This window comes from Giraffa tippelskirchi, chromosome 7 (genome assembly GCF_054371585.1).
Source record: "Giraffa tippelskirchi isolate mGirTip1 chromosome 7, T2T-mGirTip1v1.2.pri, whole genome shotgun sequence".
In the NCBI taxonomy this organism is placed as follows: domain Eukaryota; kingdom Metazoa; phylum Chordata; class Mammalia; order Artiodactyla; family Giraffidae; genus Giraffa; species Giraffa tippelskirchi.
Window position 1 is genome coordinate 18,061,867 of NC_137281.1, and position 26,248 is coordinate 18,088,114.

At 48.2% G+C, this 26,248-nt stretch overlaps 1 protein-coding gene across 2 annotated transcripts in view; it reads right to left on the reverse strand.

Annotated features, from left to right (window-relative positions):
* CHST8 (carbohydrate sulfotransferase 8) overlaps positions 1 to 24,300 on the reverse strand; it is a 139,440-nt gene extending 115,140 nt beyond the window's left edge. For both annotated transcript variants that reach the window (XM_081514350.1, XM_081514349.1), the window contains exon 1: positions 23,959 to 24,300. The gene's annotated coding sequence lies outside the window, so the exon portion shown is untranslated. The remainder of the gene's footprint in view (positions 1 to 23,958) is intronic.
* Positions 24,301 to 26,248: the final 1,948 nt, after the last annotated feature.

Genomic DNA, 26,248 nt, shown 5'->3' on the forward strand with positions numbered 1-26,248 from the left:
GGAACTTCCAGATGTTCAAGCTGGTTTTAGAAAAGGCAGAGGGACCAGAGATCAAATTGCCAACATCCACTGGATCATCGAAAAAGCAAGAGAGTTCCAGAAAAACATCTATTTCTGTTTTATTGACTATGCCAAGCCTTTGACTGTGTGAATCACAACAAACTGTAGAAAATTCTGAAAGAGATGGCAATACCAGACCATCTGACCTGCCTCTTGAGAAATCTGTATGCAGGTCAGGAGGCAACAGTTAGAACTGGACATGGAACAATGGACTGGTTCCAAATAGGAAAAGGAGTATGTCAAGGCTATATATTGTCACCTTGCTTATTTAACTTATATGCAGAGTACATCATGAGAAATGCTGGGCTGGATGAAGCACAAGCTGGAATCAAGATTGCCCAGAGAAATATCAATAATCTCAGATATGCAGATGACACCACCGTTATGGCAGAAAGCAAGGAAGAACTAAAGAGCCTCTTGATGAAAGTGAAAGAGGAGAGTGAAAAAGTTGGCTTAAAGCTCAACATTCAGAAAACTAAGATCATGGCATCCGGTCCTCTCACTTCACGGCAAATAGATGGGGAAACAGTGGAAATAGTGGCTGACTTTATTTTTTGGGGCTCCAAAATCACTGCAGATGGTGACTGCAGCCATGAAATTAAAAGATGCTTACTCCTTGGAAGAAAAGATACGACCAACTTAGACAGCATATTAAAAAGCAGAGACATTACTTTGTCAACCAAGGTTCGTCTAGTCAAGGCTACGGTTTTTCCAGTGGTCATGTATGGATGTGAGAGTTGGACGGTGAAGAAAGCTGAGCCCCGAAGAATTGATGCTTTTGAACTGTGGTGTTGGAGAAGACTCTTGAGAGTCCCTTGGACTGCAAGGAGATCCAACCAGTCCATCCTAAAGGAGATCAGTCCTGGGTGTTCATTGGAAGGACTGATGTTGAAGCTGAAACTCCAATACTTTGGCCACCTGATGCGAAGAGCTGACTCATTTGAAAAGACCCTGATGCTGGGAAAGATTGAGGGCAGGAGGAGAAGGGGACAACAGAGGATGAGATGGCTGGATGGCATCACCCACTCAATGGACATGGGTTTGGGTAAACTCTGGGAGTTGGTGATGGACAAGGAGGCCTGGTGTGCTGCGGTCCATGGGGTCACAAAGAGTCGGACGCGACTGAGCGACTGAACTGAACTGAACTGAACTGAAAGTCTTCAAAGAACTGAAGGAATATAACTATCATCCCAGAATTTTATACCCTGATTAACCCTTAATGGCAAAATCATATTTAAATGAACAAAGTCCCAGAGACTCTGGTCTTCAACACAGGTCTTTCCTGAAAGGACTACTAAAGAGTTATGAGGTTAGAAATGGAAGTTGGGACTTTCCTGGCTGTCCAGTGGTTAAGACTTCGCCTTCCAATGCAGTTGATCCCTGGTCATAGAACTAAGATTCACATGCTGCGTGGCCAAGAAAACCACAAAAACATAGATCAGAAGCAGTACTGTAACAAATTCAATAAAGACTTTAAAAATGGTCCACATCAAAAAAATCTTTAAAAAAAAAAAAGAGAGAGAGAAGGAAATGGACCCATAGAGAAGGAATAGATGCAATAAACAAAGGTGAGCAAAAAGTTGGTAAATATTTGTAAATTCACATAATCACTAACTGTAAATAACAGTAACAATGATTTAAAAATTGAAGAGTTTATTAACAATATAGTGCTAACTAGACAAAAGGTATGGGATGAGAAAATAATCAAAATTAAAGTGTTGTACAATCATTGTACTGCTTTGGAAAAAAGTAGAAATTTTTATGTAATTCATACTCTATTAAGCCAAGTATTCACACTGAAAAATTGAAGCTCATCATTGAAAGAATAAAAAATAGAATATATAACTTTCAAATCAGTAAAGGAAGCAAAAAAGAAAATATAATTCATCTTTTAGAAAGCAGAGAAGATTTTTTAAAAAGAGAAAATGAAAAAGCAAGGAATGTAGAAAACACAAAATAGAACAGAAAAAAGAATGTAAATACACCAGTAACCTCACACACACACAGATTAATCTTGCTATGAGAAACTCTTCCAAAACATGATTCATAAATGTTAAAAATAAAGAGAAATTACAAAGCTACACCATCTAAAAGATAACAAAAATTGTTTTTACAATATTAATATAAGGTAAAATAAAATCTAAGGCAAAAAAGCTTCAATGGGGATTAAAAAGTTCTTATATAGAGAAAAAAGGAATAATTCACTAGGAAGATATAACAATCTTGAACCCGTATGCACCTAGTAATAATAATACAGTTTTTTTTTTAACGTAGAGTAAAAACTGATAAGATTACAAAGAAAAATCAACAAATTGATAACCATAATAGGAGATTTTAACACATCTCAGTCTGAAATTAATAAATTAAGCAACCAAAAACTTAAAGATACAGGAGAAACAAACAATACAATTAACAAAACTGGGCTAAAGAATGTATATATATAGATAGATAGATAGATAGATAGATAGATAGATAAAGGAATTCTGCACCTAGCAGAGGGTATATATTATTTCAAACATAATAGAACAAGAAATGACCATATACTAAGAAACAAAGCAATTCTCAACTAAAATTAAAGAATCAATAACATGCAAACCACTATCTCTGGCTATAATGCAGCAAAATTGGAAAGCAGGAAAGAAAAATATGCCCTTGAAATGCTTGAGTCTAAATAATTCATGAGTCAAAGACACACAAAGGAAATTATAAAACTTCTGGCTACTGAACAAGCAGTATAATAAAATAATTATGTACCCCAATAAATTAAGATTAATCCAGAAATGCATTATAGAGTGGCTCAATATTAGAATATCTATTAATACAGTTTATTGCATCACTAGGTCAAAGGATAAAAATCATGTTTATCTACATAGATTAAATACATTTGCAGGGGAGGAGGAAAAAGATTACATATGTTGTTGTTTTCAGTCACTAAGTTGTGTCTGACTCTCTGTGACTCCATGGGCTGCAGCGTGCCAGGCTCCCCTGTCCTTCACTGTCTCCCAGAGTTTGCTCAAACTTATGCCCATTAAGTCACATATAAACACTAGAAAGATAGGATACTTTGTTTTTTTAAGTTATGAAAGTCTTATACCATAGACAGCATCATGATTAATAATGAAACATTAAAGTCAGGAATAGAACCAGGGAAGCCAGCTATTATTTAATATTGTCCTGAGAAAACTTGTCAATTTAATTAGAAAGAAAAATTAAATTAAATATATATACAAATGAAAAATAAAAAGGAGTAAATCTTCATGACCCTGAGTTAGGCAAGGCATTTTTAAATACAATACCAAAGCACAGCAACAAAAGAAAAAAATAAAAAAAAAACTGGACTTCATAAAAGTTAAAAACTTTTGTGCTAAAAATGACACTATCAAGAAACTGATAAGATAACCCAACAGAATGGGATAAAATATTTGCAAATTATATATCTGACAAGGAACTTGTATCCAGAATATATTAACACAAAGAAACCTTACAATTTGATAGTTAAAAAAATTAATTTATAGACAAAGGACCTGAATAGACATTTTCTGAACACATGCTGAGTTGCTTCAGTCCAACTCTGTGCAACTCTGTGCGACCCTATGGAGTGCAGCCTGCTGGGCTCCTCTGTCCATGGGATTCTCCAGGCAAGGATACTGGAGTGGGTTGCCATGCCCTCCTCCAAGGGTTCTTCTCGACCCAAGGATCGAAACTGTGTCTCTTATGTCTACCTGCATTGGCAGGCAGGTTCTTTATTACTAGCACCACCTGGGAAGCCCAGACATTTTCCAAGGATGTACAAATGACCAATAATCACATAAAAAGATGCTCAAAATCATTAATCATTAGAGAAATGCAAATAAAAACTACAATGAAATCAAATACTAAATGCAAATCAAATACTACTTCACACTCACTAGGATGACTAAAATCTAAAGGACAGACAACAACAAATTGGCAAGAAAGTGGAAAAATGAGAATATCCATACATAGCTGGTGGGAACATGAAATAGTACAGCCATTTTGGAAAGCAGTCTGGCAGTTTCTCAAAAGGTTAAGCATAGAATTACCTAAGGACCCAGGATTTCCACTCCTCTGTATATGCCCCAAGGAGATGAAAACACACACACACACACAAATGTGTCCCATAATGTGTACACAGCATCTTTATTAATAATAGCCAAAAGGTAGAAACAACCCAAATTCCATCAACTAATAAAAGGATAAAATAATATATGCAGTACATACATCACAATGGAATATTATTCAGCCATAAAAAGAATGAAGTGCCACAATATAATGAACCTTGAAGTCATTATGTTAAGTGAAAAGAAGGAAAGAAAGAAAAAGACCACATATTATACAACTCAATTTGTATGTCCAGAATGGGCAAACTTAGAGAGACAGAAAGTAGATTAGTGATTGCATAGGACTGGGGAGGTATAAATAAGGAGTGACCGCTCATATGTACAGAGTTTCTTTTGGGGGTGATGAAAATGTTACTGATGGTTGTACAGCGAAGGGGACATCCTGAAAATTATTAAATTGTACACTTTAAATGGGTGAATAGTATGGTATGTAATTATATCTCAATAAAGTTGTGTGTGGGGGTGGAGAGAGAGCAAGACAGGGAAGGAGACAGAGAAATTCCAGATTTCAATCACCATATTGGCACCCACTATTCTGTCTTCTCAGCCTTCTCTGCACTTTGCCAGAGGTTGTGTCTGTGCTCCGAGGATCAATGCCCCCACTTTTACCAACTTCAGTGTTCTCTTATGTTCTCCGGAACTTTGAATCAGCAGCTCTCCCCTCTCCCACCTCCATCTTACTGGATCATTCCCATCGACATAATAATATTCTGTTATTTCTCCCAATGAAACATCAAACAACAAGAAACCTCTCCGCTTTCCCCTTTCCCTTTCTTTGCTCTCTTTCACAGCAAAACCCGAGTGCCATATTCACAATCTCACCTCTTGCCATTGTCTCATAGACACACTTAAATCAGAATACTGTTTCCCCCACTTCACTGAAGCCACTCTTGCCAAGGCACATAGTGGATCCACTGGTCAATCCTTGGTCCTCATCTTACCTGACCTGCCACCAACATCTGACACAGGTACCACATGCTCCTCTGTGAAGTACCTTCTTTACTTGGCTTCTAGGACACGATGAAGGTGAAAGAGGAGAGTGAAAAAGCCGGCTTAAAACTCAACATTCAAAAAACTAAGATTATGGTATCTGGTCCCATCACTTCACGGCAAATAGATGGGGAAACAATGGAAATAGTGATAGACTTTTTATTTTCTTGGGCTTCAAAATAACTGCAGATGGTGACTGCAGCCATGATATTAAAAGACACTTGCTCCTTGGAAGAAAAGCTATGACCAACCTAGACAGCATGTTAAAAAGCAGACACATTACTTGGCCAACAATGGTCCGTCTAGTCAAAGCTATGGTTTTTTAAGTAGTCATGTATGGATGTGAGAGTTGGACCATAAAGAAAGCTGAGTGCTGAAGAATTGATGCTTTTTAACTGGAGAAGACTCTTGAGGGTCCCTTTGACTGCAGGGAGATCAAATCACTCAATCGTAAAGGAAATCAGTCCTGAATATTCATCGGAAGGACTGATGCTGAAGTTAAAGCCCCAATACTTTGGCCACCTGATGCAAAGAGCCAACTCATTAGAAAGGACCCTGATGCTGGGAAAGATTGAAGGCAGGAGGAGAAGGGGGCAATAGAGGATGAGACGGTTGGATGGCATCACCGACTCAATGGACATGAGTTTGAGCAAGCTCCGAGAGATGGTGAAGAACAGTGAAGCCTGGCATGTTGCAGTCCATGGGGTAGCAAAGAGTTGGATACAACTGAGCAACTGAACAACAACATCAAGGACACGACACTCTCCTGCATTCTTCCTACATTACCAGTCACTTCTTGGTCTCTTCGGTTTGTCCCTTCTCATTTCCCTGACTTCTTCATGTTTGAATATTCTTGGTCTCAGTCTTTGGTCCTCTTTTCTTCTCTATCTGCACTCACTCCTTTGCTGACCTCAGTTGGTCTTATGGCTTCAAAAGGCACATGCTGATGACTGCCAAATGTATACGGCAAGCTCCCACTGCTCTCTGTAACTCCAGACTCATATCTAACCAAATATTCAACATCTGCAGTGGGATGTGTGTTGGACACCTCAAATACTGTGTGTCCTTAACTGAATCCCCTCCAACACCAGTTCTGCCCTCTACTTTTCCCATCTCAACTGTGGGTAACTCCATCTTTCAAGTTGCTCAGACAAAAACTTTCTTTTCCTCACACCCTACCTATTAACAATCCATAAGGAAATCCTGTAAGCTGTCTTCAAAATCTCTGGAATCTGACCCATTCTCTCCATGTCATGCTACTATCTTGGCCCAGACCACCACCTCTCACTGCAACAGCCTGCCAGCTCTCTTTGCCCTTCATCTGGCAGCAAGAAAAGAATGATCCTCTCAAAACATAACTCGATCATGGCACACTCCCTTGTTCAAAATTCCATAGTTGCTCCCACCTCACATGGAGTAAAGTCGGATTCTTTTATCCTGCCCTGCACAACCTGAATCATCAACTGTCTCCCCATCCACCCTCCCTCCCGTGGCCTCATTCCCAGCTGCCCTCCCCCCCATCTTTCCACCTCTTTGCTGTTCCTCACTCCTGCCTAAAGACCTTTCACTAAGTGCCCCTCTGCCTAGAAAATCTTTGCCTAGATCAGGATTACTCAATCTCGACACCAACACCACTTGGGGCCAGACAATTCTTTGTTATGGGAGCTGCTCTGTGCCTTGTAGGATGCGAAACAGTGTCTCTCACCTGTACCCATGACATACCAATAGCACCTCCCAAGATGTTGCCAAATTCCCCAGGGGGAGCACAATCGCCCCAGGTTGAGAACCACTGTCCCGGATCACCTGCCTGGCCTAGGTCCTCCTTTCCCCCAAATCTCACCTTGACAAAGAGGCCTACTCTGACCCACCCATTCCCTCCTCCCCCACCCCCACCTCCAACCCACTTTAACCTGCTTGGCTCTTCAAAGTAACTCTCATCATGGCTTCGTGGGGGACTGGGATCTTCCTTTGTTTTGTTTCCTGACAGATCCCCAGCGCCTGACACACAATTGGTTTCAATACATATTTCTTGAGTAAATGAATCAGAAGACTCAATATGGTAAAACATAATAAATAAAGTAAAAGGTCAATTTATCTGTAACCTTCTCCTAAATTTATCTATATGTGACACACAGTCCAAATACAAATTTCTACTGGATAGTATTTGAAATTTGACCCAATATTTCTAAGAGTGTACCTAAATGAACAAAAATGTGATACCACACAAGCACAAGAGAAGACTTGCCCTCTAAGGTATTACAAATGTATTTCTAAGCTACAATCATTAAAATAGTGGATTCTGGTACTAGAATAGACAGACAAAAACAGAAGAGTCCCAAAACAGCCCAATAAATACAAGAATTAAGCAAATGATGAAGCTGGCATTTTAAAAAAGCAAGCAAAGAGTGAGTGCTCAATAAATAATGCTGGGACGGTTGGCTGGCCATTTTGCACCTGCAGTATATGCATGTGATGTGGAAATAAATATAGAAGTAGTAATACACGCCAGGGAAATAGCTCAAAGAGTCCTAGGGAGTTGCCTCTGGGGAGCAGGGCTGGGAGAGGTGGGGAGGGATGAAGCAGGAGACTGCTGGATATATTATACACCTTTTATTCTTACGCTTTTAAAATGACACATACATACTACCTTGATGTAAATCAAGTTATTTCAAAAAAACAATAGGCGTGCCCCTCTTTAACCTGTCAAATTGACAAAGATTTTAAAAAACGAAGATTTGCTGGTATGAAAAAAAGGCACACTCATGCACCGCTGCATCTTTCTGTAAGGTGATCTGTCAGGAAGTAGTAAAAGTCTTAAAAGTGGGCATACCCTTTGAGCCAACAATTCCACTTCTAGAAATTTATCCTGAAATGACACAAAGGAATACCAGCAAGAACATTCACATCAACGTTCTTTAAAACTGAAAAACAAAAATGAAACCCCCCCAATATGTCCAACTGGGAATGGTTTATATAAATTATGACACATTCATAGGAAGGAACCCTGTGCGGATGTCAAAAGCAGGATGAAAAGAGATCCATTACCAGGGAAAGCCGTTCATGATGTATAAAGTGATTAAACAGGTTATGTGCAGTGGGCATAAAAATTATTGCGTTTTTTAGAAAATGAATATGACTTATGAGTTTATGTACATAAAGTGATTTAAACAGAAGATTCTCCCACTCTGTGATGATGGATGGGAATCCCAGATACAGAGGGTAGTTTGGGCAATGAGACTTTTCTTCTTTTTTGCTCTTCAGGCATTTCTGCAGGGAATTGTTAAGATTTGTGAAGGTGAAGGCAGAAAGGTTCAGGTGAGGGCCCTCACATATGGGGTGGAGGGATCTGCCCAGGTCCCTCTGCTACCCATTCATCCCCCCAAACCCCATGCTGAGTGGTCCAGTTGGCCAGGGCTGGACTTGCCAGGATCCAGCTGCTCTTAGGGTCCAGCCAGCAGCTTGATACCTGCAGCCTGATGCCTGCAGCGCCAGCAGTGAGGACTCCCTTCCAGCAGAGTGTGGATGGGAGATGTCCCAGGACAGAAGCCACATCTGGGCAGGTCACAGCTGCCTGCAGCCCGACAGTTCTTCAGCACGGCCTGCAGTCTTGGTAGTGACTGTCCCTTTCCAGGGCTCTGGCCCTTACCCTCCAGGGGAAAAATTGATCACCTTGTCAGTGAAGCTCTGGGCTCCAAATTCTTCCATCCCAGAAGCCAAGTGCAGCTCGTGGGCATATTGTTTGGGCATGTAAGACTTTGATTTTTAAATTCTGAATTAGTCTCCAGATTTTTGAAAGGGAAAGATGTCATGTAAAAATCTACCCATTGTTGAATATTCAAATATCTGGCTACCCTGAACCAGTTAACTGCAATGGCAGCTGGATCTGAGCTCCCCTCCCCTCTTCCAAAGAGACAAGTGTCCCCAGGCACCCCAAACTGCACCACTTCCTTTCCAGGAGGTCCGGCTGCACTGGGGGCTGAATTTTCCACCCGGCTGGAAAATTCCATGTCTGGGCTACGTCATGCTCTCTCCCCACTTTACCAGGTCCCTCTTTCCTCTTACCATTGGCTGTGGGAACCAGTGCCCACATCCCAGTGCCCTCAGCCCCTGCTTTGATCTGCTCCTTTGGGACAGTGGGGATTTTGTTGCAGAAAATCTCTCCAAGTTTGCCCCCTACCCAAAGCAGCTCAGATCCGGGGGAGTCCTTTGTGCTGATGCTCAAACCCTCCCCAGGGAGGCCTGGACTGAGGTCAAGGCCTGGTCCCTGACTCACCCCGGCCCTGGGCTTAAGAAGGGGACACAGAGCAGAAAGAAGGATCCTGATCCTTGGGGACTTTGATGCCAGCAGAACAGACTCACCGGGCAGACAGTTGGTTTAGGAAAACCAAAATCCCCAAGAGCATAGTTTCCTGGAAACTCTGAGGTTTATTGGGAAGGGCTCTTGGTAGAGACCCCTGTGAGGAAATGAGGAGGGCAGATGAAGAAACAGACCTCAATGCCTCACAACTCATGCCTGAACCGGTCCCACAGTGTGATCTGGAGTGGGGATGGATGGACACAGCCAGTCATCGGATGCAGATGGGGTGTAACCTTGGGTGATTAAAAAAAAATACTTATTTATTTGGCTGTGCCAGGTCTTAGTTGCTGCACTAAGACACTTAGTTGTGGCATGCGGAATCTAGTTCCTTGACCAGGGATTGAACCTGGGCCCGCTGCATTGAGAGCGTGACGTCTTAGCCACTGGACCACCAGGGAAGTCTTGTGAGGGCAATTATTTGGTGAGGAGGGATGCTGCTGGGAGCATCAGCTGCAAATATTCCCAGCAGCCCCCACGGTAGCGTGTGGCAGAGCATCACTTGGGGATGGTCAGGGAAGCGTCCTGGAGGGGCACTGCCAGCCTGAGTGCTAGAGGCAGCCTCTCTGGAAGGGGCAGGGGTGTGGGGGCTGCTCTGAGAGAGACTCCTCTCTCTCAGGCAAGGCCTTCTAGGGAGAGCTAGAGACACAAGAAGAGAGTGCACTGAAAATTCAGTCACATCCCGGCATTTATTTGAAACACAACATTAATTCTGACTGTCATTAGAGTCTATTTCAATTTTGTAATAACATAAAAAGTTAAGAGTCTAATTTATTCATACAAATCTTGTTAGCATCCAATTTCCACATAATGTAACATATTCCTTAAAAAGCTGACAAAGCAGGAGAAATTAAAAATGAGGGGAAAAAAAGACATCCATGGGCGCTTGCTGTCACAAAGCCAAAGGTGAGGGGGAGAGCAGAATGGCTCCAGAAAGGGCTGGAAGACCGGAACAGGAACCGGTGGACCGTGGAGGGGCAGCTGTGCCGTCTGAAGACCTGGGGTCATCACATCCCAGGCTGCCCCCCAGATGCTGTGGGGGGGCTCCTCTTCACTACCTGCACGGCCCCCCCATCCCAGCAAGCCTCCCTGCCCTTCCAGCTCCATAGACAGCTCCCTAGCACTTTCCTCAGCAAATCTACCCTCGAGAGCCCGTAACTCCTCTTAATTACACGTCTGCAGTGTTTGCATTAGATAGCTGTCACCCTGTAATTTACCCGTACATGGATTTTAATTGTACATTAATCTTTCCTACACACCACTCCTTTGCTAGAATCTGTAACAGCAGCACTTTGGGCCATTTTGTTTATTCCTTAACCAAAAATAGCTGATTAATGTAATTGCAGACCGTCCCTCTTCTTATTTTCCAGGATTACCTGCCGTGTGCTGGGGAGAGACTCCTGTCACCTGCAGGCTGCCTTTATACACAATATTGGACTGTTTCACTGCTGACATAAATCTCAGAGGAAAGGTCAGCAGCAACAAGCAATCTTCCAATCACCTGCCACTTGCTCCCTGAGAGCCTCTGCCCACAGTCTTTCTCTCAAGCTGAAGGATCTGGGTGCTGGGAGCGCTCGCTTGGCTCAGGGACCATTCTCTCAAGAGAGGATGACAAGAGAGGGCAACGTGTCTATCTAAGCAATCTGCGGCTCGGAGGTTCCAAGGTCACTCTGAGAACCAGGATGGAGAACTATAACTTACAAAGCCCTGGATGGCTGCCAGGGCCCCAAGAAGCTACATTTAGCATAGATTCTCCAAGCAGCAGGAGGAAGGTTTAACTCCCTTTCCAACAGAATCTGAATGGAATTTGTTACAGGAGCATTGTGATTGAAATATCACCAATTGGTTTTTCATGATAATTCTACAGTAGATTGCAATTGTGATGGTTTTGTGTGTGTGTGTGTGTGTGCGTGTGTGTGTGTGTGTGTGGCGGGGTGGGGGGTGGCTGTTGTATTTTCCAGCTGGCCCAGGTGGCAGGAAGAGAGCCCCATACAATATTTATGAAATCTAGATGAAGCCCTACACTGGCAGTGAGCTGATATCATAACACAGATTTCAAAACTGCCTTGACATTTGCCCAAGATCAAATCTCTCCTTTTGAAGCCCCATGAGGCTCTGTGCCAACAGTGTTATGCCCACTTGCCCCCTCCAGCAACCTTCTCCATTTAAGCCCTGTAATTAACACTAGATGGGAGGAATCGAGGGATTGGAGTGGTACAGACTAGACTAATATCAATGGAAGTCCAATTTTCCTTTGGGAAAACAGACGCTGTGGTTTTCAGCAATGAAAGACAGGAGTTTTGATAATTTTTATTGTTAAACACTTTTCGACATGCAAAACAAAGCACCAAACTGTGATGATCTCCTTACTGAAGAGGCTGTGACAGCATATTTGGGTGAAGAGAGATGGGCAGAGAGGATTCATCACACATCAGTCCAGGAAACAAAAACGAAAGCGTGAAATGTATTTCCTCAGGGCCACAGATCTCGTTTGGTGGCTCAGTGGTAAAGAATTCACCTGCCAATGAAGGAGATGCAGGTTCGATCCCTTGGTTGGGAAAATCCCCTGGAGAAGAAAATGGCAACCGACTCCAGTATTCTTGCCTGGGAAATTCCATGGACAGAGGAGCCTGGAAGCCTACAGTCCATGGGGTCACAAAGAGTTGGATATGACTGAGCAATTAAAACAACAAACAACAACACAGATCTCATTTAATTGCAACGTTTGATTTGTTTCAGGAGATCTCCTTAGGAAGAGTGTCACCAACCTTCCCAGGACCTGGGTAATAAGTCATTTCCAAAGTGGTCCCTCAGGGCATCCTCCACCCAAAGGGCTCCCTCTTCTATCACCACCCGGTACCTCTGGCTTTTATAGACAAGGTTCCCCATGTACCAGGACCCTGGGAGTGGTGAAATATTGCATGAAATGCTGCATGGGAAACAGTGCATGAAATATTGTATGAGATTCAGGCCTGAAGTCCCCAGAGATTGTTTATGAGTAAAAAGGGAGGGTGATTTAGTTGGGTTTTGATAAACACTTCATATAGCACATCTTAAGAGAAGCAGAATCCTTGTCAAGCATGCATGTTTATGAGCTGTCCGCCTATAAACCTTGCACGAAAGGTCCATGCTTAATGTTGGTTTGGCAGTAAATTGGCGCGATGCATGGGTCTGCTGCATCAAATTAGCATCAACCCATAAAACGTTACTGAACAATTCCTCAAACCTGCCAAGTCTTCAAATCAATTTGGAGAAAGAGTCAAAGGTTTTTGTGTTTTTTTTTTTAACTTTGATAAACTTTTCATATTAGTTATCACAGAAGAGCATAAACCTTTCTAATCTGTCTTTTCACAAAGAAAAGGTGTTGTTTTTCCCAAACTGCTTTTAGCTCTTCCATCTTTGCACACCCGCCTCCACATCGCATAAACAATATGTGTCATGGATTCTTTGTTGCCCTATTTTAAAGCGATTGGTATTTAGCTCACACTGTCCCTGCCCCACAATCCTGGAGAAAATTTCTACTGGCACCAGGATGAAGTTGTCACCCTTGGCCTTTGACATGCAGTCCCATGTCTCCTCCGGGAAGCCTTCTATAATTCACCAGTGAGCTCTGATCATTGCTCTAGGAGGGTCATGTCATCTAGACCAGAGTGTCCTGGGGGCTCAACACACTTCTTTCCCTGAGGACGTCATGTTTTGGACCCTCAGGGGTGGGGCTCACAGTGGGTGATCCTTGAGGAATCATCTCCCCCTCCCCATCTCTGAGGGCCAACCCATGCCCCTCTCCTATAGATCCCATTCCGGCAGATGCTCTGGCTAGAATCCCTTGCCCTCACTCCCCAGCCCCAGAGATCTCGACCCCCCAGTCACCTCCCCATGGGCTGCATCAGAGCTGTACGTGAATCTCTCTCTGGAGGCAATGGCTGGGTCCCCGAACCAAACAAGAACAGAACCTGGTTTTGAACCTGGGTCTGACTCAGGGCTCTCATCCCCCACTGGCCATGCTGTTCTCCAAATAAAATGATGTCACACTTGAGGAGAAAAGGACCAAGCCACCCCCAAAGAGAGGAAGCTTTATCATGGTCCCCATTAAAATGTGATGGGGCAGGAGCAGATGGGGTAATAACAGACATGACGCTTTCACCTTCACTTCACCAGAGGGCATGTCCTCTGCACGCTTTCCATGTCATCTGTGAGAAGCTGGTGTTGAAAAGTTGAGGAGGCGGCTTGGAGGTGGGATGGAGTCTTGCTTTCTACAGAGGGACCCAATGACAGATAAGCCCATCAGGGATGAGGGACCCAGAGGTGCTTCTAAACGGCCAGTGCCTGGAGCCCTGGAGGTGAGCACGGCTGCTAGAGGGGGTCTTTAGAGCAGTGGTCCCCAACATTTTTGGCACCAGGGGCCAGTTTTCTGGAAGACAATTTTTCCATGGACCAGGTGATAGAGGAAGGTGGGAATGGTTCAGGCGGTAATGTGGGCGATGGGGAGAGATGGGGAGCGGCAGATGAAGCTTCCCTTGCCCACCACTCACATCCTGCTGGGAGGCCTGGTTCCTAACAGGCCACGGACCAATACAGGTTGGGTACCCCAGAGTTAGAGGAATGGGGCACCAGGATGGGACACCCTCCAGGGTTTGAGAACTCAACTTCCAGAGCCCTCCCCATAGCAGGCCAGGCTCCCAACAAGCCCTGTCCAGTCATCTGGGGCAGGGGAGGACAGAAGCCAATGGGCCACGCTCTGTTGCCCAGCCCTTCATTCAGTGGGTGTTCACAGGACCCACTCTGCACTGGGACTGTCCTAGGTACTGAGACACAGCTGTGCACACAACACACGAGGTGGTCTCAATGCTCCTGGGATTTGTGAAGGGAAAGAAAGACAAGCCCCGGAGAGAGTGATGGACCATGGGAATTCAGCCAGTGATTCTGGGACAGGTGCCCAGGTCCCCAGCTTCACCCAGAGAAACACCTGTCTACCTGTTGCCTAACAATGTGGCGGATTGACACCTGCTTGGCAGAGGGAATCACCAGCACCCTAGATATTTAAGACACTTCATGTTTTAGAGATGGAAATGAATTTTTAAATTTGTTCAAGAATGTTTTCAACTTCAATGCATCCCTGGCCCAAAAAAAAGAAAAATTCTATTAATCGTCTGGGGACTAAAATGAAAACCATAGTGTGATACCTCTACATACTCATAGAACAGGTAAAATGAAAGAAACTGGCAACACAAAGTGTGGGAAAGGAAGTGGAGCAGCTGATCCTCTCATATATGCCTGGTATGTGTCAGGGGAATTAGTACAACCACTGTAGAAAACTGTTTGCCATCACCTACGGAACGAACATGGGCATATTCTGACTCAGCAATTCTCTTCCAGGTACATGCTTATTAAAATGTGTACCTACGCCCAAGAGATACACGCAAGAATGTCCACAGCAGCACTGTCCATAAGCCCCAAACTTTGAACAACCCGAATGTCATTCAACAGGAGAACCAATAAAGAAATCAGGATGTCTTCACACAATGGGATCCTATACAGTAACAAGAACAAACAAACTGGGACTTTCCTGGTGGTCCAGTGGTTAGGATCCCACCTTCCAATGCAGGGACGCAGGTTTGATCCCCGGTCAGGGAACTAAGATCCAACATGCCACAGGGCAACTAAGCCCACGTGCCATAACTAGAGAGTCCATGCACTACAAAGAAGAGCTCGTGCTCCACGACAAAGATCCAGAGCAGCCAAAAAGAAAAGGAAAAGAGAAAAGAACAAGCTACAACTATTTACAGCCACATGGGGAACTCTCATAAACATAATGGTAAGCCAGACACAAAGGTAGGCAGACTTACGACTCCACTTCTGTCAAGTTTAAAAACAAAGAAAATCAATCCAGGCCATTATGAGTAAGAAGAGTAGTCACCCATGCTGGAAAGGAAGCATCTGGAGGGGTCACAGGGATGCTGCCATGTTCTGATCCCCGCTCTGGTGCAGGGCACACAGGCCTGTTTTGTTGGCAGATATTCATCGCATCATACCAAAATCTGTGCGCATTTCAGAGTGCATACTGAATTTAGAATAAAAAGTTTTCAAAAGGGATCCCACCTACACTGCTGGTGGGAATGTAAATTTGTGCTGCCACTATGGAAAACAGTATGGAGGTTCGTCAAAAAGCTAAAAATAGAGTTGCCATTCGAGCCAGCAGTCCCACTCCTGGGCGTATATCCGGAGAAAACTCTAATTCAAAAAGATACACACACCCCCATGCTCACAGCAAAACTATTCACAATAGCCAAGACATGGAGACAACCTAACATCCATCAACAGATGAATGGATAAGAAGATGTGGTACATACACACAATGGAATATTACTCAGCCATAAAAAAGAACGAAATAATGCCATCTGCAGCAACATGGATGGACCTAGAGATTATCGTACTAAGCAAAGTAAATCACAGAGAAAGACAAATACCATATGATATCACTGACATGTGGAATATAAAATATGATGCAAATGAACTTATCTATGAAACAGAAACAGACTCAAAGATATATAGAATAGACTAATGGCTGCCAAGAGGGGTTTGGGGGAGGGAAGGACTGGGAGTGTGGGATTAACAGATGCAAACTATTATATGTAAGACAGATAAACAACAAGATACTACTGTGCAGCACAGGAAACTATATTGAGTATTCTGGGATAAACCATATTAGAAAATAATATGAAAAAGAATATATATTAATATTTACATGTATAACTGAATCACTGCTGTATAGAAGAAATTAACACAATATTCAAAATTAAATAAATTTAGTTTTAATTTAATTTAGTTGAAATTTAATCAACTTCAATAAATTTTTTTTAAAAGATTTCAAAGGTACTGAATGCAGGACAAGGAACAGGCATCCATAGGAGACTGATGAGAAACGGCACACAAATCAGTAGGGCCACATGCCCCTCTAAGCCTTTGTCACATCACTAGACAAGGCCCTTGATCACCAGGTTTCCTTGCTCCTGAGATGGAGAGGACTGAACCTTGGCTAAAAGACCAAACACAGGAGTTTATGAAGACAATGAAATAACAGCATTGCCATTTACCGTGGGCGTGATATCTGTTAGGCACAACAGCTCTATGAGGTGTATTCTATTGTCATCTCCATTTTATAGGTGAGGAAACTGAGTCCCCAGTCCACAGAGTGACCACGTGGTGAAGCTGGGCCTTGAACCCAAGCAGTCTGACGCCAGGTGCTGGCTTCAGTCACAACCCCAAGGCGGCAGCGGGGTGGAGCAAGGGGGTGGAGCTGGTTGCCATGGCTGTCCATTGACACTTTAACTCATGGCAGAGGGAATTGAGAAGCGTTAAATAATAGGCATAGATTGTGTTTTCCCAGGGATGAATGGTCATGAAATTAAATTTGCAGATGTGCCAACCCTCAGGAGGTGAAATGACATCACTGGAGACAGAGGCCCGGAATCTAAGCAGGATATGGCAAGATGGACCCAGCCTGAAGCAATGCAGTTCACCACGCACATCGAGGCAGTGCTGCTGTGCAGTGTTCAGTCGTGTCCGACTCTTTGTGACCCCATGAACTCAGCACGCCAGGCTTCCTGCTCTTCACCATCTCCCAGAGTTTCCTTAAACTCACATCCATTGAGTCGATGATGCCATCCAACCATCTTGTCCTCTGTCACCCCTTTCTCCTCCTGCCTTCAATCTTTCCTGGCCATCTCCACACCTAAATGACTTTCATGAGAAAAATGCATGGGAGTGGCTGCTTTGCGGGACGTCGAGGTGGCCATGCCCACTGACAGCAGGTGGCCCCTGTACTGTGGCAGCAGCAGGCTCAGTCCCCAAGCACAGTGACGGGAGAGGGGCATCCGGCTGAGAGCACCATATGGCAGCGGGTCACCACATGCCATGTGCACACCACCCCCAGTCCTGTGCCAGCCTGCACCAAAGAGATCCAAGTAACACGTGGGAGACTGAGGGAACCATTGACAAAAGCCCCTTGGAAGGAAGGCTCAAATTGGACCTAGATGTGTACAAGGGAGGGTTTCCCAGGTGGCGCCAGTGGTAAAGAACTCGCCTGCCAATGCAGGAGACATAAGGGACGCGAGTTCAATCCCTGGGTCAAGAAGATCCCCTGGAGGAGGGCATGGCAACCCACTCCAGTATTCTTGCCTGGAGAATCCCATGGGCAGAGGAGCCTGGTGGGCTACAGTCCTGTGAGTCACAAAGAGTCAGACACGACTGAAGTGGTTTAGCATGAATGCATGTGTATAAGAGAAAGGATAAAAAAGAATATTCCTGGTGAATGAGGCAGAAGGAGTCCCCAAAAGGCTGGCTGCATCACCCACTGTTTCCACCTGCATAGACAAATGGCTTACATCATGAACTGGGTTCAACCAGTATAGACAGACTGTGTTGTACCTTGGGCTTAACCACCCCAGCTCTGGGAGACATGGCCTGATGGTCAGGGCCTTGTCAGAGGGGAAGCTGGGCTGAGCTGAGCTCGGCCACAGGGAAGCCCCTGAAGCCAGAGAGAGTTTTAGAGTTCGTACCAAGACTCCACAGAAAGTGAGGCAGGCACGGACTAAATGGAAGATTCCAAGGCTCACACCCTTGACTCAACCAGTGTAGACAGACTGCCTGCACCATGCACTGGCTCAGTTGGTGTAGACAGAGTATCTGCATCACACAAGGGTTCCACCAGTGTAGACAGACTGCAGGGTTAATCTCACTCTGCCCGCCATCACTGACCACCTTCTCCATGGTGAGCTCATCTCGGCCAAGCCACCAGGGAGACCAGGATTTACATCAAGCCCTGCTGCATTCACTGGGCTTCCTCCAGACCTGGCAGGAGGTGCAGCACATGGCAGGATCACCGTCAGTGTTTGCTGGGGGTCTAGATGCTCCCTGCGGAGCAGGAGAAGCAGAGCCCCCACGTCTTAGGGCTGGAGGAGGGTCCCGGTGCCCACAGGCTGGGACAGATGGGACTTGTCCAGGCAGATGAGTCAGCCTCCCAAGAAGAGGCAGCCTCAGAAGTGGGAACGACCAGTCTGCCAAGTATGAGTCAATGTGAGCCCGGGCTAGGGTCTGCTGGTGGGGCGCTCTCCTGGGTCACCTTTCCACTCATGAGACTGGAGCACAAGGGCATGACTTGTGGTCCGCGGTGGCAAGGCATCAGCCCCTCACCTGATCGGGTGAGGCTGCACTCCAGGCGAAGAGCCCAAGGGCTGGAGGAATCAGCCCCAGAGAGGCCTGTGGCCCATGTTGTAGACCTGTGCCTCCTAGCATCCTCTCCTGGGCTCTCACTCCTCCCATCCCGGAGTCCGGACCCTCCAGGGAGGAGCTGGCTCAGGGCCAGGCAGAGTGAGGACAAGGTGACAGCGACCTGGGCTGTTGCCTGCAGCTCAGCACGGCCGCTCAGCTCAGGGCCCGAAGCCAGCAGTGTGGGAACAACGGGAAGCGGGGTGACTCACAGACCTGCTCCCTCCACCCGCGTTCTGGAAGACAGAGTCGGGGGGCACCCAGCTGAGGTCTGCAGGGAAGCCGGGGCCTGAGCCGAGCTCGGCCAGCCACGGGGAGCTCACTGACATCGGAGGGGGGTTAGGAGCTTAAGGCCATGGGCAGAGCCCCTCGCAGAGGGTGGGGGCAGGCAAGGAAAGGAGAGAGAACCGAGGAGGGGCCCAGGAGAAGAGCTCTTTCTGGGGTAGGTGCCCACCAGCTGCCGGTCAGACTTAAGAAGGTGGCAGCTTAAGGACCTACCAAGGATGAAACCTCTGGCCAGCAGGGGGGCGTGAAGGAGGGTGTCCGATCAATTGTCCTCATGAAAGCACTGACCCTGCACTGTCACTTGTGTGCCCACCATGAGCCAAGCCTAAATGGTGAACACCTGGGGGAAGGCAGCAGAAGACCCAAGGGCTCAGGGGTTGGCTGAGGGGTGAGACAGGTGGGCAGGGGCACAGAGGCAGGGCCACACAAGTGGCAGCCTGACCTGCCGGCCCTCGGGGATTGAACCCAACAAGAGTGGAGGAGCACTTGGAACATTTTGGTCCGAGGGGCCCTGCCTCAGGGTGCTGACATCTTCCAGTCATGGTCCCGACCATCTCACATCCCCTCGTCTTCTCTGCTCTGCTCTGAACCAGGCCCCAGCAGATTCAGGTTCCCCGTCCCTCTGGAGGACCACAGCTGTCTCCCTGTGGAGGGATTACTGCGGCCCCCTCCTCGCTGGGGTCCCTGCTCGGCAGCAGTTCCAGGTCCCTCCCTGGCCTTTGAGGGCCTTTACAGTCAGGACTCTGCCTGTGTCTCCAACCCCATCTCCCCCTCTTTCACCCTGCTGGCCACGTGGGCCTTCCCACAGCTCCTGGTCAGGGCTCCATCTTTCTCACTCATTCACATTCTGCACAGGGAAGCTCCCTGCATGCTTAGTTCCAGCTCTTCTTTCAGAGCTCAGTGGGAGAGTCACCTCCTCCAGGAAGCCCTCCAAGGCCCTCGGTCTAGGTCAGATTACTCTATCGTAAATCTCTCTCTTGCAACCACACGGACATTTCCTCTACACGTTCATCAGGGCCTAGAATCACACATGCATTGGAGACCTGTTGAGTAATGGGGCTGTCTGGCACAGCATGATTCGGTGCGTGATGAGTAGATGGTGATGGAGTTTCTATTCCACCAGATGACAAAACCTGCAAGAGGAGGGACCACTCTTAGTTTGGCCTTCCCCAGAGCCTGATCCAACAACAGACACCAAATACACGCTTGTGTATTTGGGAGTATGGGACAGAGCATTCTTTAGCTTTAGGTTTCAACATTAACAGTTCTAATTTAGGTCAAATAAATGTCGCTGACCAGGCCCAGCTCTGGCCTTGGGTTGGCAGGGACAGGGTGTCTTGCTCTCAGTCACCAGTAGCAAGAAGTACCAATTTCCCAGAAATGTGTGACCTTCAAGGTGGGGAGTGGAAATGCTGGGACCCAGGCCCCCTGCCAGCAGACACTCTTTGACTTCCCCAAAGGTGGCTTTCACGATGGAATTTCACTTCTCACTGTCAACCCACCCGGATGCATGCAGGCTGCTCCATCCTGCCAGTGGCTGAGGATGCATCTGTGGCCAGCAGGTGCAGGCTAGAGCACCAGATCACAAATGACAGGTAGTTTTGTACAGGGTAAAAGTCACAACTTTTTCCCACGGCCAATTTGTAAGTCTCATCTTCTGCCGCCGTGATTTACCAACCGCGGGGTCACACATCCTCCAGCCGGAAGGAAATGAGACGGTGTCTCCTGTGTCCTCTGCTACCTGAGCTAATGCGGCTCTGTCCTCCGGCTGCCTGAACTCAAGGGTTTCCTCTGCCTTTGGGCAGCCTTTTCCCAGGAGGGAGGGAACACAGCTGCTCTGGCGTCAGACGAGCTTTGGCAGTGGCTCCAAAGACAGTGCCGGGGAGCCTACTGTCACCATGCTGTTAGCACTCTGTCACCTGCCCCCAGCAAACATCCCCAGGCTCCCAGATACTGTGGCCACATACACATCCAGACAATCATTCTTGATCGCTTTTTTATGTCTCATTGTCCCGTGTCACAGTCACATTGATCTCCTTGGGCCAGCACTACATAAATCTCCTGTTTATAACTCATTAACTTCTGATTAGCTGAAAGGCTGGGTACTTGTTTCACAGTGTTTACTGACTCTAATTGCCATAGTTATTCATGAAAGAGCTACCATAATCCTTTGTCCACTTTCTTGCCCATATGCTCCCTCCAAGCTCCATGTTTCTCCCACGTGGTTGCCACACATGGGTAAACCAGGGAGGTGTGGCAGGTACAGCTAAGACAGGTGTCTGAGACTCTACGCCAGGCAGCAGGCAAGAGATTGGGCACCACACCTTCCCCCATCATCCGCCCAAAGATCCCAGTGCCTACTGCACGTGCCTTTAACCAGATGCATCAGCCAGCAATGAATAAAACTTCCATCTCTTCGATTGGCACAACCACAAATAGCCTATCTGGCCACCACTGACACCAACCAGAGTGATCAGTAGAGAAGCAGCCTGCACAGCATTTCCAATCAGGAGAATCTGATGTTCCTCCTTTAGAAGGTGAATTCTGAGATGAGCCCACCAGGCATATTTTCCCAACAACCATATGGCAAAAAAAAAAAAAAAGTAGTTACTGAACTTTCTCAGACTTATTAGCTTTCATAGACAGAGATTTGAATAAATGTTTAAAAAATGAAATTCCCCTGATACTCTGTAATCAGTAAATGTTCATTATGGAAACACAGCAAATATGCATGAAATTTCCCAAGTGATATTCTGGCTACAAGATTAAAAAGGCATCTCCAACTGCAGGCTGAGTTACAGAGCATACTCCTCCGGTCACCACTCAGGACAACTCTGCAAAGCCTAAGAGGTCAGACAAGGCTGTTTCTTTCCTAGCTGAAGCAGGGAAAATCAGAAGATGCTCCCTTTTGCCTGCTCAGGCAATTTGGAAGTGAGCCCCTCCACCCCCCACTGGTTGATTGATGTTTCTCTATAAATAATTAATCCTTGACCTTGCTTTAAGAAAGCCTTCACTTTTTAATTTGGGGTCTTTTTAAAAATCAATACTGGGGGAACATAATTCACTCTCTCAGAGTCTGATTCCAGGTAAATAAATAAATATGCTGTGCCTTCCCTCTGTCCCAGGGTGAATGGGCCAGGCAATGGATGGGGTCAGACTTTGCCGGGGTTTTTTTTCTATTCAACTGCTATTGGAGTATCAATCATCCTATGAGGCTCAATTCTCTTCAGAGTCTGAATGTTATCCCTCCTTTGAGTCACTTCACAGAGGCAAGTCTGACCAAGTCTTTGGAATGTGCTTCACGCTGGCCAAGGGCTCCTCACAACACCTCTTGCCATATGCAGTGGGCTCTCTGGATTAAAACAGGGCCCCCTCCAGGGACCAGACTGTCACCCTTCCTGGTGGCCTGTCTGCCTTGCCTTTGGGACAGGAGCAGAGGGTGGCTAGGAGAGGCTATGGCTGCTGGGAAATTTTAAAGAGGGCTCTGCCACTCTTGCCTGGAGGCTGCACTGTTCTAGGGCTGGACTTAGGGAAAGTTCTCCACCCTATGGGCAAGGGTCAAGGTGAACTCAAATATGAGAGGTCAGCGGAAGGAAAGGGGCTTGGTAGAGCAGCTTGTAAGCAGCCCAGGGATGGGAAAGGGGCTTGTCTGCCCCTAACTCCTCTGTAACCACCACTCCTCGTCCACACTGGTCCCTTCACTCACAGGTCTCTCCTTCAGGCTCTGCTGCCAGGCCAGATTGCGGCCAAGCAGAAACAGGGGGCCCAGCCCGCTTCACTTAGCAGAACCAATCACGGCCCAGGCTCCAGCTGGGAGGGGGCCCAAGGACCAGGGTCCACCACAGTATCGGAGACCGCTAAGGGTCAGGGAATCCCGGGGTTGGCCCCTACTATTCGGCTAGGACAGACAACCAGGCAGCGAGTGCCCACAGCCCAGGGCGCTGCGTGGTTGCCGCCAGCTCCAGGTCGGGGTCGCAGGGCCTGTAGCCCTAAACGTACCGCCAAAGTTAGGGGAAGAGACAGGGGTCGCCTCCGACACAAGCGCCAGCACTGGCACAACTAAATCCCGCGAACGCGCCTTGGCCGGGCGGGGACGGCCTCGGACGAGGCCAGAGCTGGTCGCAGAACTAGAAGCCAGCAGCTGGAGCTGCAGCCGCCGCGCCGCCGGAGCTCGGCTGGGTCCCGCGGCAAAGCGGATCCTTTCACCGCCCACTCCCGGGCTCCTGCACTACTGCACTCCTGGACACGCGCAAGCACACACCTTCACAGGATCACTGACGCACACACACTCGCCTTGAGTACAAAACAGGCTGCTGCCCCGGAAAGTCGTGGGGTGAGGATACGCGCAAATGGAACGCGGGGGCACCTTCCGCCGTAGCGTAGGAAACCAAGAAGGTAGCCTGTAACTCCTCCCTCGGGCCTCCCCGTCACAACCTGTCCCCGAGTCCCCGTCCCCAGCGCGCGGGAAAGCTCAGGGCGCCCCCGGGCTCCCGCACGGCTCTCTCCGGGGCCGACGCTGCCTCCCCGCGCCCAGCATCCAGGGCGAAGAAGAGGAGCGGAGGATCCACAGGGACCGAGTGAGCCCGCGGGGTGGCAGTTCACAGACGCGCGGCGACGAACAAAATCCAAGGAGCAAAAGTCTAATTAAAGTTCCCGCTACTGGAGCCAGTCCCCAAAGTGCGGCCAGACTGGAACCCCGCGCGCTCTATCCCCGCCCGCGGCTTGGAACTCTCACTGCGTCGTTTCTCAGGGCTTCTCGGGGCTGGGGCGCAGTGCAGTCCCGGGGGACCCTTCGGGGCGCCGCTCCCGGCGGGAGTCCGCACAGGGAGGAGACAGGGTGGGGCGGGGGCGCAGCGCACTTACCTGGCACAGCTGGCGATTTCGGGGCAGCGGGAGGCTCCAGCCCCGGCGCGGTCCTCCACGGCGAATCCTCCGTTCCGGGGAGCCCGGGCTGCAGGGAGGACCTCCGCCCCGGCTCGGGCCCGGCGTCTCCTCCTGCCCCCAGCGGAGCCCCGTGCGGTCGGCGAGGCGAGAGGCGCGGGGCCGGCCACCGGAGCGCGCAGAAGAGGGGAGGGCACGGCGGCGTGTTCCTCCTCTATCCCCGGCTCCGGTCCGCCCCCCTCTCGTCTCCCGCCGCCGCCGTCTCCTCTCCTCACAGCGCCGCTTGATCCGGTTCTCGCGCCAGGAAGGCTCCCAGCGAAGTGCGAGCGGAGCCTCCGGCGAAGCTGGAAATAGCGCCGCGCCCGCCCGGAGCCCCGCCCCCGGCCTGGGCCCCGCCCCGCGGTGGTGGCGGCCGCTGTGGTGACCGGTTCTGGAGGGGATCACACCTCAATCGACTCTTCCCTCCCGGGAGCTCGCGGGCGCCGCGCCCACGCGCGCTCTCCGACTCGCGCGGCCCCACGGGCGGCTAAGCTGGGAGGGAAACGCCGCTGGGCGCGGTCCGGCGGCCCCGGGAGTGGGGGTGGGGATGCCCCGGCCGGCGCCGGTCTCCCAGGTTCCCCCTGAGCCGGACTCCGGGCTGCCACTTGGCTCCAGACCGCGGCCGGAGCGCTGCCACTGCCTCGCTGGGTCGCACGCCGGCGCGGACCCGGGAAGAGGACAAGGCGTCACCAGAGCGGGCCGTGACCGCAGCTGGACAGGAGGGCGCGCCTAGGACCCGACGTTGCGGGGGCGCGGGGCCGGCGGAACGCAGAAGATAGATCCGAGGTAGATTGTGAGAGGTTTCTGGGCTACAACCTCGGTGGGTTTCAGTCAAGGTCTCGGGTAGCCTCGAGCCCTGTGTCTGCATGGATCCCCAAATTCCTGGGGCTCTGGATTCAGCTGAAAGTGCCCCAGGCTTTCCCTTGAAGGCTATCTCGTTGAAGTCCCTGTTGTGTCAGGGCGTAGGGGTCAGCCTGGGTCCACCAACACCTCTGCCTACACACCCCACAATAACAGAGTGGACACGTGACATATCCATAGCCACACAGCCCCAGGGCAGAGGAGGGAGGCAAAGGGAGTAGGTGGGGGGCTCTGATTCTTGTCCTTGTTCTTTCTGAGAAGTGGCAGCCCCCACCTGCAGGGGGCAAGCAGGTGCCGGGAAGGAAAGCAGGCTGGCTTTCACAGAGACTATGAAACTGTAAATCAGTCACCTCTTCATCTTGAAGGGATCCCCAGTATTTTCAGAAACCTTTAGGAAAATAAAGTGAAGGATGTTCACCCTCCTCTTTTCTGCTGATAGGCTACCTTGATCTCCCTTAGTTCCTGCAACAACCAACTAGGCATTATTATTCCTGTTTTATAGAGGAGAAAACTGAGGTACAAGTTTGGCCCCAAGCATACAAGTCACAAGCCACGAAGTTGCTGGAATCCACACATCTGGAGGATGGCAGAGCTGGCACTGGGCCTACTGATTCCAAATAAAATAGGTTGGATGCTAGGATTTCCTCTCCAAGACTTTGAGCTCAGAGACTGTCAAACCCAGGACCCTAGCCCCTGCCACAGCTGCAGTGGCTGGATGTTACTTCTATGTGTATGGGAGAGGATGAGAGGGGGCAGATGTATACAGCTGAAATCAAGGTGTTTCACCTCAGTCAGGTACAGATTGGAGGGGCAAGCATTCAAATGTCAGGGAGAGCAGGACAGTTCAGTTGCTCAGTCATGTCGGACTCTTTGTGACCCCACGGACTACAGCAGGCCATGCTTGCCTGTCCATCACCAACTCCTGGAGCTTGCTCAAACTCACACCCATCCAGTCGGTGATGCAATCCAACCATCTCATCCTCTGTCGTCCCCTTCTCCTCTTGCCTTCAATCTTTCCCAGCATCAGGATCTTTTCCAATGAGTCAATTCTTCACATCAGATGGCCAAAGTATTGGAGTTTTAGCTTCATCATCAGTCCTTCCAAAGAATATTCAGGACTGATTTCCTTTAGGATTGAGTGGTTTGATCTCCTTGCAGTCCAAGGAGAGCAGGACTGTAGTGTCTTTATCCATTCCATGAGCAAAAGCTGTTGGAACAGAGCAGGAGGAAAGATGGCAAGGAGGAGGGCTGTGGTTGGTGGTGAAGTGAGCAGAAAGCTACTTGCCTGAGGAGGAGCCCAGAGTGCACTACCCCGTCCCAGCACCTGTGCCCTTCTTCCCTATACCTCCAGTCCCCTCTCACCACCTGGGGT